Consider the following 12,273-nt stretch of genomic DNA (forward strand, 5'->3'; position numbering starts at 1 on the left):
TTCTGAGGGGAGAGGCTCCTCAATCCCCGTAGATTTTCACACCACCGAGCAAACATGTCTAAAGGATGAATATAATGGTCCGATGGATCTTGAAGTTGCCCACGCTGACTTTCCCTCCTCAGCCGATAACACTTGTGTCGCAGATGGATCAGTGCGTAACATCGATACTGATCGTGATACTTCTATTGATGCAGCTGCGGAAGGGGCCAGGGCTTCTCCTGCGAAGAGATCAACCGGCGGCTTTGCCGATGAAGATGATCTCTTCGACATGTAAGTAGTTCTTTTTCTGAAAGTTATGCTTTGCCTTCTTTACTTTTCACACCCATTTTATAATCATAGTCGACCATTCTCCTTTGTAGTGATGAGGGCTTTATCTAGCCTCTGCCTAAAAAGGCCAAATCTGATGTTGTCTCGCCGGTCGTGGTGGCTTCCGAAGCTTCGGCTCCCAAGGCTGCCCCCATGGCTCAAGCATCGACTGCTTCTTCCCTTTCCAAAGGGAAGGATATTTCTCCAACTACTGCTACCGCGGCTCCTTTTTCTGTAAGTCCTCTTCTGATCGCAATACAGATTTCTTGGAGCGTGCCTTGGTTAATTGTTTTTCTTTCTCTCTTAAGGACCTGCGAGGCGTTATTTCTTCTCTGGAGGTTTTCGCCTCCCGATTCACTTCCCTAGAGGCTGACAAAGTTCGGCTGCAAGAGGAAGTCGAATCTTCTTCCTCGAAACTGGATGGCGCAGTCAAGATAGCTACCGCGGCTCGCCAAGAGATTGATTCTCTGAAGGAGGAACTGGCCAGACTGAAAGAGAAGCTGGAGGAGGAGGAAGCATCCGAGCCGGTGGCCGAGGCTTGAGCAGCCGAAAAGGATGAAGTCCTTCGTCAATCTTCTTTGGCCTTGCTTGGTAATTTCTAACATACTTCGTCGAATGACGTACTTATGGATTCAAACTTTTTGTCAATGACTGAATTTTTTCCTTCCTTTCCACTCGCAGAGGCAGCAAACATCCCTGTCGATGCCCTGGAGAGAGTTCCAAATAACTCCCCAGCGAATGCTGTATCAACGATTCTTGCTTCTCACCAGCTTACACAAGAGCTTCTTATGAAGGGGAAGGGTGCCCTGGAGCGGATGCACTCGATGATCTTCCCCAAGATCAAGCAAGAGAAGACCCTGGGACAGCTGATCAATACCTTTGCGGTTGACACCAAGGAGGTCATCGAGGTATTCAAGCGTACATCGCGCACTTTTGGTGCTGTCCTTGCCTTCCAACTTATGATGGGTTACGGCTTTAAGGGTGACATCGAGGAAATGACTAAGGGGCTTCCAAAAGAGCAAGACGGGCATCCTGTTGATTTGAGCACCTTTAAGGCGTCTCGCTCTTACTTGTGCCCGTCGCCTCCTTGAACTGGTTTCATCAAGGAAGTCGTCGACTGGCCCCAGTTTATCGACTCAAACCCAGCTCCCTTGATTCTTGTAACAAACTTGTGCCTTGAGCTGATGCGAAACATTGCTCTGCCGCAAAACTCATGCTTTGTAATAAACTCCGTGCTAGCAGTGTTGCTAGCAGACTTTTGTTATGATATCACTTTCTTGCACTTCTCCCGATGGGAGTTATTTTGGATGTTCGGCTGTACCATATCCATCACCCCTTTATAATCAGTATTTTCTGCAGGTCTTCCCAGTACCCTCGTTTGCAGACGACTCGTCGGGTGCCCTTCCTGAAAGCGACCGGATCCAGCGCATGAAGGACCGGGTCACACAGATGGAAAAGGACTTGCGCAACACTTATGCCTTGGCTGCCATCATCAATAAAAAGAGCGAGATTGCAGCCGACGTGGAGCGATACGTTCTTAGCGAGCTGCATAAGGCCACCGAAAGTTTAAACTGTAAGTTTCCTGATCCCTTTGCCTGTTTGCTAGCAACTTCTTGTCTGGGTCTTTACTAATTCTTTTGACAGTCATAGCTTTGAACCATGCGGAAGAGAACAAGCGGATACACGAGCGAGTGCATGCTTTGACTCAGCTTTCCTCATCCGAAGAGATTTTCTGGCGGGAACACTCGAAGGCCTCGGCTGTCGTCAAATTTCAGGATCGAGTGCAACAGGTCCACCAGTTCTTCGACAAGTGCTACAAGGCTATGAGGGTAGTTTGGAAGACGATGTTTCCTTTGAATGCAGTTCCTCCTACTCTCTTGACTTTGATGTCTGAGTTTGGAAATGCCAAGAAGGTTCGGGGGTTAGTAAGATCTCAAGTCTTTGCAGGGGCCAAGTGCACGCTTGCCCTTGTGCTTTCTTGTTATCCTTCAGCTTGCTTGTTATCTATCGCCAATGCAACTGGTGATTTCGAGGAGCTGTACCCGAAGGTTTTAGCACCTGCCCATATAATTGTCGACAGGCTTAAGGAGATGTCAAAGGTACCTGAGGAAAGGGAAACTCCGCAAGGGTGATGTAAAGGTGTAAAATTACTTTTGTAAATTGTATTGGCTAGTCCATCCGAGTGTTCGGATTTTTGAGCCAAAACTTTTTATCTGATTAATACATGAATATGTACTTTTACCATGCCGTTGGCAAATATTCAAAGGAGCGAAGCTTAATTGCCCGTTGGATGTATGTGTACTAGTTGGTTAGCAAATCATTATGAGTGATCAGCTCGTGTTGCAGGTTTTGCTAAACTCCGTTGTATGCGCAACTTTGCTTTCAACCGTTTGTAAATTTCGACAGTCATTCCCGAATTTTTCGGGTGTAATGATTCTGCCGATGAGCCCGTTGCTCTCTGATATTTCCATAAGTGAAATATCGAGCGTGGGTTGTGTGTAAGTTCTCCGAACTCTTGCTTTGTATGGCACTCGTAGAGGCATCTGAAGCAGAGGGGAGGATTAATGTCCTTATTCTTCTTTGCAGTGCTCGTAGAGGCTTTTGCCCTGGGCGCTATCTTCTGCCGCGCATTAAGTTATGCCGTTACTTGGCGGCAGCACGGTCATAGATGCTTTAGATTACTTACTTTAACAAGAATCGAAACTTAAGTGCTTATTGATAAAGTAGATACGAAACTAGAGGGCGAAAAACAAGAGGCCATGTGTAAAGTAAAGGAAAAATTTAAAAACTAAGGAAGAGTTTTATCAAGGAAGGGGTTCTTCTCTTCTTCAGAGGCATGATGTCTACGCCCCCTCCTTTCCTGTAGACAGTGTTGGGCCTCCAAGAGCAGAGGTTTGTAGAACAGCAGCAAGTTTTCCCTTAAGTGGATCACCCAAGGTTTATCGAACTCAGGGAGGAAGAGGTCAAAGATATCCCTCTCATGCAACCCTGCAACCACAAAGCAAGAAGTCTCTTGTGTCCCCAACTCACCTAATAGGTGCACTAGTTCGGCGAAGAGATAGTGAAATACAGGTGGTATGAATATATATGAGCAAGTGGCAACGGCACTCGGAAAAGTGCTTTGCCCGAGACAAGAAACAAGCAGTAGTAACGCAGCAGTAGTAACGCAAGAAAACAAGAAACAAGCAGCGATAGCGATATTTAGGAACAAGGCCTAGGGATTAGACTTTCACTAGTGGACACTCTCAACATTGATCACATAACGGAATAGATAAATGCATACTCTACACTCTTGTTGGATGATGAACACATTGCGTAGGATTACACGAACCCTCAATGCCGGAGTTAACAAGCTCCACAATTCAATGTTCATATTTAAATAACCTTAGAGTGCATGAAAGATCAATTCGACTAAACCAAGTACTAACATAGTATGCACATCGTAACCTTCACACTATGAAAGGGGGAATAGATCGTATCAATACCATCATAGTAATAGTTAACTTCATAATCTACAAGAGATCACGATCATAAACTAAGCCAAGAACTACATGATGCACACCCTGTCCACTTTACACCATGCAGGAGGAATAGAATACTTTAATAACATCACTAGAGTAGCACATAGATGAATTGTGATACAAAACTCATATGAATCTCAATCATGTAAAGCAGCTCATGAGATCATTGTATTGAAGTACATGGAGAGAGATTAACCACATAGCTACCGGTACAGCCCCGAGCCTCGATGGAGAACTACTCCCTCCTCATGGGAGCAGCAGCGGTGATGAAGATGGCGGTGGAGATGGCAGCGGTGATGAAGACGGCGGTGGAGATGGCTCCGGGGGCAATTCCCCGTCCCGGCAGGGTGCCGGAACAGAGTTCTGTCCCCCGAATTGGAGTTTCGCGATGGCGGCGGTGCCCCTGGAGTCTTTCTGGAGTTTCGTCAATTGGTACTGCGTTTTTAGGTCGAAAGGGGTTATATAGGTGAAGAGGCGGCGCAGGAGGGCTGACAGGGTGGCCTCACCCTAGGCCGGCGCGGCCAGGGTCTAGCCCGCGCGGCCCTATGGTGTGGGGCCCCCCTGGCTCCTCTCCGACTCTTCTTCGGTGTTCTGGAGCCTTCCGGGAAAAATAGGAGGTTTGGCGTTGATTTCGTCCAATTCCGAGAATATTGCCCGAACAGCCTTTCTGGAACCAAAAACAGCAGAAAACAGCAACTGGCCTTTCGGCATCTCGTCAATAGGTTAGTTCTGGAAAACGCATAATAATGACATAAAGTGTGAACAAAACATGTCGGTATTGTCATAAAACAAGCATGGAACATCAGAAATTATAGATACGTTGGAGACGTATCAGCATCCCTAGCTTAGTTCCTACTCGTCCTCGAGTAGGTAAACGATAAAAGATAATTTCTGAGGTGACATGCTACCAACATAATCTTAATCATACTATTGTAAAGTATATGAGATGAATGTAGCGATTCAAAACAATGTAAATGCAATGAGTAAACAATTGAATCATATAGCAAAGACTTTTCATGAATAGTACTTTCAAGACAAGCATCAATAAGTCTTGCATAAGAGTTACTCATAAAGCAATAAATTCTTAGTAAAGGTATTGAAGCAACACAATGGAAGATTAAGTTTCAGCGGTTGCTTTCAACTTATAACATGCATATCTCATGGATAGTTGTCAATGCAAAGCAATATAACAAGTGCAATAAGCAAGTATGTAGGAATCAATGCACAGTTCACACAAGTGTTTGCTTCTTGAGGTGGAGAGAGATAGGTGAACTGACTCAACAATAAAAGTAAAAGAATGGTCCTTCAAAGAGGAAAGCATCGATTGCTATATTTGTGCTAGAGCTTTTATTTTGAAAACATAAAGAGAGCATAAAAATAAAGTTTTGAGAGGTGTATGTTGTTGTCAACAAATGGTAGCGGGTACTCTAACCCCCTTGCCAGTCAAACCTTCAAAGAGAGGCTCCCATTTTATTTTATTTTTGGGTGGCACTCCTTCCAACCTTTCTTTCACAAACCATGGCTAACCGAATCCTCGGGTGCCTGCCAACAATCTCATACCATGAAGGAGTGCCTTTTTATTTTAGTTTTATTATGATGACACTCCTCCCAACCTTTGCTTACACAAGCCATGGCTAACCGAATCCTTCGGGTGCCGTCCAACAATCACATACCATGGAGGAATGTCTATTTTTGTTAATTAATTTGGGACTGGGGAATCCCATTGCCGGCTCTTTTTGCAAAATTATTGGATAAGCGGATGAAGCCACTAGTCCATTGGTGAAAGTTGCCCAACAAGATTGAAAGATAAACACCACATACTTCCTCATGAGCTATAAAACATTGACACAAATCAGAGGTGATAAATTTTAAATTGTTTAAAGGTAGCACTCAAGCAATTTACTTTGGAATGGCAGGAAATACCATGTAGTAGGTAGGTATGGTGGACACAAATGGCATAGTGTTGTTTGGCTCAAGGATTTGGATGCATGAGAAGTATTCCCTCTCGATACAAGGTTTAGGCTAGCAAGGTTGTTTGAAGCAAACACAAGCACGAACTAGTACAGCAAAACTCACATAAAAGACATATTACAAGCATTATAAGACTATACATCGTCTTCCTTGTTGTTCAAACACCTCACTAGAAAATATCTAGACCTTAGAGAGACCAATTATGCAAACCAAATTTTAGCAAGCTCTATGTATTTCTTCATTAATAGGTGCAAAGTATATGATGCAAGAGCTTAAACAAGAGCACAACAATTGCCAAATATCAAGTTATTCAAGACATCATACCAATTACTACATGTAGCATTTTCCGTTTCCAACCATATAATAATTAACGAAGCAGTTTCAACCTTCGCCATGAAAATTAAAAGCTAAGAACACATGTGTTCATACGAACCAGCGGAGCGTGTCTCTCTCTCACACAAGCATTTATTCAAACAAAAACAAAAACAAAAACACACAGACGCTCCAAGTAAAGTACATAAGATGTGACCGAATAAAAATATAGTTTCAGGGGAGGAACCTGATAATTTGTCGATGAAGAAGGGGATGCCTTGGGCATCCCCAAGCTTAGATGCTTGAGTCTTTCTTGAAATATGCAGGGATGAACCACCGGGGCATCCCCAAGCTTAGCCTTTTCACTCTTCTTGATCGTAGTATATCATCCTCCTCTCTTGACCCTTCAAAACTTCCTCCACATCAAACTCGAAACAAACTCATTAGAGGGTTAGTGCATAATCAAAAACTCACATGTTCAGAGGTGACACAATCATTCTTAACACTTCTGGACATTGCCCAAAGCTACTGGAAGTTAATGGAACAAAGAAATCCATCCCACATAGCAAAAGAGGCAATGCAAAATAAAAGGCAGAATCTGTCAAAACAGAACAGTCCGTAAAGACGAATTTTAAAAGGGCACCAGACTTGCTCAAATGAAAATGCTCAAATTGAATGAAAGTTGCGTACATATCTGAGGATCACTCACGTAAATTGGCATAATTTTCTGAGTTACCTACAGAGAATTTTGCCCAGATTCGTGACAGCAAAGAAATCTGTTTCTGTGCAGTAATCCAAATCTAGTATGAACCTTACTATCAATGACTTTACTTGGCACAACAAAACACAAAACTAAGATAAAGAGAGGTTGCTACAGTAATAAACAACTTCCAAGACACAAATATAAAACAAAGTACTGTATCAAAATAACACATGGGTTATCTCCCAAGAAGTTCTTTCTTTATAGCCATTAAGATGGGCTCAGCAGTTTTGGTGATGCACCCGCAAGAAATAATATTTGAAGCAAAAGAGCGCTTCAAGAGGCAAATTCAAAACACATTTAAGCCTAACATGCTTCCTATGCAGAGGAATCTTGTACACAAATGAATTCATGAAGAACAAAGTGACAAGCATAAGAGGATAAAACACGAGTAACTTCAAGATTCTCAACATAAAGAGGGGAAACTTAATATTATTAAGATGCATATAACCATATTTCCCTCTCTCATAATAGCTTTCAGTAGCATCATTGATGAAATCCACAATATACCCATCACTTAAAACATTCTTATCATGGTTCATATGCATAGAAGTATCATTAATTTTGGCATAAGGAGGGTTCTTTTCATTAATAGTAATTGGAGCAGGATTATTATCAAGAATTTGAACATGGTAAACAAGTTGCATATTAAGGGAATTGTTTTTGGTAACCCAATCATGACTATGACAAGTTTCATAAGGATAGTTAGAACCTATATCATAGCATTCTTTGTAATAATCATCAGAGATCGGAGGCACAGTGTCATCATAGGCAATAGAATAGTTATCTTTCACAGTCGGTTTATCTGTGTCCACACCATCATTGTTATTAGAAGGAGATGTATCAAGAACATAATGACCAGTAGCTAAAGGATTTTCAAACACCTCTTCCCCAAGCTTAGAGCTTTCTATATCATAATGGGAGGAAGCATGGATAGCACTGATACTATGGCAATTATTAACATCATCATTTTCAGAATTAGTTTCCCAGAGATTTGCAATATCAAAAGTAGTGTGCTCATTCAAATCATGATTGCTAATGTATGTAAAGGGCATAGGAAGATCATCGTATTCAGATTCATTATCACAATAATCGTTAGGAGCAACATACTTACGGTTACCTATCGTTATCTCATATACGCGGGGATATGCTGTTACCTCTTTCTTTTTATTCTCCTTCTTCTTCTTCTTCTTCTTCTTCTTCTTCTTCTTCTTCTTCTTCGTTCCCTCCTTCTTCTTCTTCTTCTCTTCCTTCTCCTCGTTCCCTTCTTTAGGAGGAAGAGGCTTGAAGGGTGGCTTGTCCGCATAACCTGATTTACTTTTAGAAACAATAGAAGAAACTTGGGAGGACTCCTCCTTTTCATTGATTAGTTGAAAACACACAGCGGTCCTATCATATTTTGGCAAGGTGTCATCTTCTAAAATATTTTGTATGTAAGTATTTGTATAGCTATTATCAATGCAATAAGAAAAACACCCATGCAGGACATCATCAATATCATGATCACTCATATGTAACAAAGAGATTTTTCTCGACAGTTCTTCACACCCCAAAAACAAAGTAAGTTCATCATGCTGATTAGGAGTAATTTCATTATCACAATACAAATTTGCAGCACTCATTGGGTTCAAATTATCATTGGAGGAGCATTGAAAATTAAAATGACCCACTTCATGGCAAACTTCACAAATAAAAGGATAGAGGGCACAAACCTTTTTACCAAGATCATCTAGAGCCCTAAGCCACTTTCTAGTTTTTTCATTAGCATGATGGATACAATATTCATCTTTGATTTGATTAATTCCACAAGGTCTATGTATTCCACAAAAATTAACATGCTTATAGGAAATAGCATTCTTAGGGGTTTGAGCATGCTTATTACAATAATTAACAACAATTTCATTCTTCATGCAAGCCTCTTTAAAAGGTTCATGATACTTATCCGAATTCTTTTTAGGCAATTCAAAATGAGAAGCAAAGGCTTTATAAAGACTTGCAGCAACTTGAGAGTCAAGACCATAAGTAGCACTCATATTTCGAAATTTATCGGTATCCATAAAAGCTTCAATGCATTCATAATCATAATTTATACCGACTCTTTACCTTTGTCGTTCTCCCATCCTTCAGCGTTGTCCTCAATCCGATCAAGAAGATCCCACCTAGCTTCAACCTCCTTGCTTGTGAAAGATCCCTCCGAACATGCGTCCAGATAGTCCTTATGTTGTCCTGAAAGCCTCGCATAAAAATTGTTAACAATAACATTACGGGGGAACTCATGAATGGGACATTTGAGCATTAGTAATTTCAATCTCCCCCACGCTTGAGAAATACTCTCTCCATCACGAGGATAAAAGTTATAAATATAATTCCTATCAATATGCACTTCATGAGGAGGATAAAATTTAGAATAAAAGAGAGATGCAATTTCCTCCCAACCAAGAGAATGACTATTCTCCAACAATTTATACCAATGCGCCGCTTTACCAGACAGCGAAACAGAGAATAGCTTCTTCCTCACTTCATCCATAGAGATACCTGCACACTTGAATAACTCACATAATTCATGCAAAAACAGTAAATGATCTTTAGGGTGGACAGTTCCATCCCCTTTATAGTGGTTATCCATAACACGTTCAATAATTTTCATAGGTATTTTATACGGAATACTTTCAGTAGGTGCATTTAAAATATCACAAGCATCATTAGAGTTATTGCATATGGGAGATAAAGTATTATCGAAGCAAATTTTCTCCCTAAAGATGGGAAGCTAAAAAGATCACAAAAACTAGCTTCCCCAAGCTTAGACTTCTCCATAGCATTAGCAGTAATTGCATTCATACTAATAACATCGCTACTAGCATGCAAATAAGGTTCCATAGGTTTTTTAATTTTCGCATCAAACAATTCTAAATCAGGAAAAAGATTAAAAAGCTCACCAATTTTTTTGTTGTTTTCCATTGTGCCTAACTAGTGTAAATAAGAAACAAAAAGATGCAATTGCAGGATCTAAAGGAAATAGCTTCGAGCACTCACACACCGGCAACAGTGCTAGGAAATAGCTTAGTAGTCGGAGGATGTGAATACCTTTTACCTTACCTCCCCGGCAACGGCGCCAGAAAATAGCTTGATGTCTACACCCCCTCCTTTCCTGTAGACAGTGTTGGGCCTCCAAGAGCAGAGGTTTGTAGAACAGCAGCAAGTTTTCCCTTAAGTGGATCACCCAAGGTTTATCGAACTCAGGGAGGAAGAGGTCAAAGATATCCCTCTCATGCAACCCTGCAACCACAAAGCAAGAAGTCTCTTGTGTCCCCAACTCACCTAATAGGTGCACTAGTTCGGCGAAGAGATAGTGAAATACAGGTGGTATGAATATATATGAGCAGTGGCAACGGCACCAGAAAAGTGCTTTGCCCAGGACGAGTAAACAAGCAGTAGTAACGCAACAGTAGTAACACGAGTAAAACGAGTAAACAAGCAGCGATAGCGATATTTAGGAACAAGGCCTAGGGATTAGACTTTCACTAGTGGACACTCTCAACATTGATCACATAACAGAATAGATAAATGCATACTCTACACTCTTGTTGGATGATGAACACATTGCGTAGGATTACACGAACCCTCAATGCCGGAGTTAACAAGCTCCACAATTCAATGTTCATATTTAAATAACCTTAGAGTGCATGAAAGATCAATTCGACTAAACCAAGTACTAACATAGTATGAACACCGTAACCTTCACACTATGAAAGGGGGAATAGATCGTATCAATACCATCATAGTAATAGTTAACTTCATAATCTACAAGAGATCACGATCATAAACTAAGCCAAGAACTACATGATGCACACCCTGTCCACTTTACACCATGCGGGAGGAATAGAATACTTTAATAACATCACTAGAGTAGCACATAGATGAATTGTGATACAAAACTCATATGAATCTCAATCATGTAAAGCAGCTCATGAGATCATTGTATTGAAGTACATGGAGAGAGATTAACCACATAGCTACCGGTATAGCCCCGAGCCTCGATGGAGAACTACTCCCTCCTCATGGGAGCAGCAGCGGTGATGAAGATGGCGGTGGAGATGGCAGCGGTGATGAAGACGGCGGTGGAGATGGCTCCGGGGGCAATTCCCCGTCCCGGCAGGGTGCCGGAACAGAGTTCTGTCCCCCGAATTGGAGTTTCGCGATGGCGGCGGCGCCCCTGGAGTCTTTCTGGAGTTTCGTCAATTGGTACTGCGTTTTTAGGTCGAAAGGGGTTATATAGGCGAAGAGGCGGCGCAGGAGGGCTGACAGGGTGGCCTCACCCTAGGCCGGCGTGGCCAGGGTCTAGCCCGCGCGGCCCTATGGTGTGGGGCCCCCCTGGCTCCTCTCCGACTCTTCTTCGGTGTTCTGGAGCCTTCCGGGAAAAATAGGAGGTTTGGCGTTGATTTCGTCCAATTCCGAGAATATTGCCCGAACAGCCTTTCCGGAACCAAAAACAGCAGAAAACAACAATCGGCCTTTCGGCATCTCGTCAATAGGTTAGTTCCGGAAAACGCATAATAATGACATAAAGTGTGAACAAAACATGTCGGTATTGTCATAAAACAAGCATGGAACATCAGAAATTATAGATACGTTGGAGACGTATCAAGGCATCTTCCGATTTCTTTGCCATGCTGATGGTTGCTGCAGCGCTATTGATTTCGGCAGGTGCTTGGGCAGTGATTGTTAGCATCTTGCCGCCTCCTATCTCTTCTGCTTTGGCCACTGCCGAAACTTTTTCCGCCGAAGCTTTTGCTGCTGGTGCTTCAGGAGTTGGCTTCTTCTTGATCTCCCTGTCGAGTTTTTCCTCCTTGATTTCTTGTATCGTCAATTTTGGCGGGGGGTCGACAGTCCCTTGCCGTGGCCCAAACTTTGCAGCAATCCTTTGGAAGTCACGATCACAATTGTTCGAGCGCGAGAAGCTTCCGTAGACTGTGATGTTTGTCCCGTTGTTCCCTGGCATCTTCAGCTTGAGGTATGCATAGTGCGGTACAGCCATGAACTTGGCATAAGCTGGTCTCCCGAGTATGGCGTGATACTGCGATTCCCAATTCACTACTTCAAACTCGATCTTCTCCTTCCTGAAGTTGTCGGGTTTGCCGAAAACGACGTTCAGGTATGCTTTGCCAAGAGAGTACACTGGTGAAGTAGGGAGTATCCCATGGAAGCGGGTATCTGAGTCTTCCAACATTCTCATGGTGATCCTCAAACTTTGAATTGTGTCGAGGAATATCAAGTTGAGTCCACTTCCTCCATCCATGAAGACTTTTCTCATCTTGAACCCTCCTATCTGTGCTTCGACCACTAGGGCGGCGTGCCCTGGCTTTGGTATAGTCATTGGGTGGTCCATTCGACTGAACGTGATTT

Source organism: Lolium rigidum, chromosome 1 (assembly GCF_022539505.1).
Source record: "Lolium rigidum isolate FL_2022 chromosome 1, APGP_CSIRO_Lrig_0.1, whole genome shotgun sequence".
NCBI classification, from domain to species: Eukaryota; Viridiplantae; Streptophyta; class Magnoliopsida; order Poales; family Poaceae; genus Lolium; species Lolium rigidum.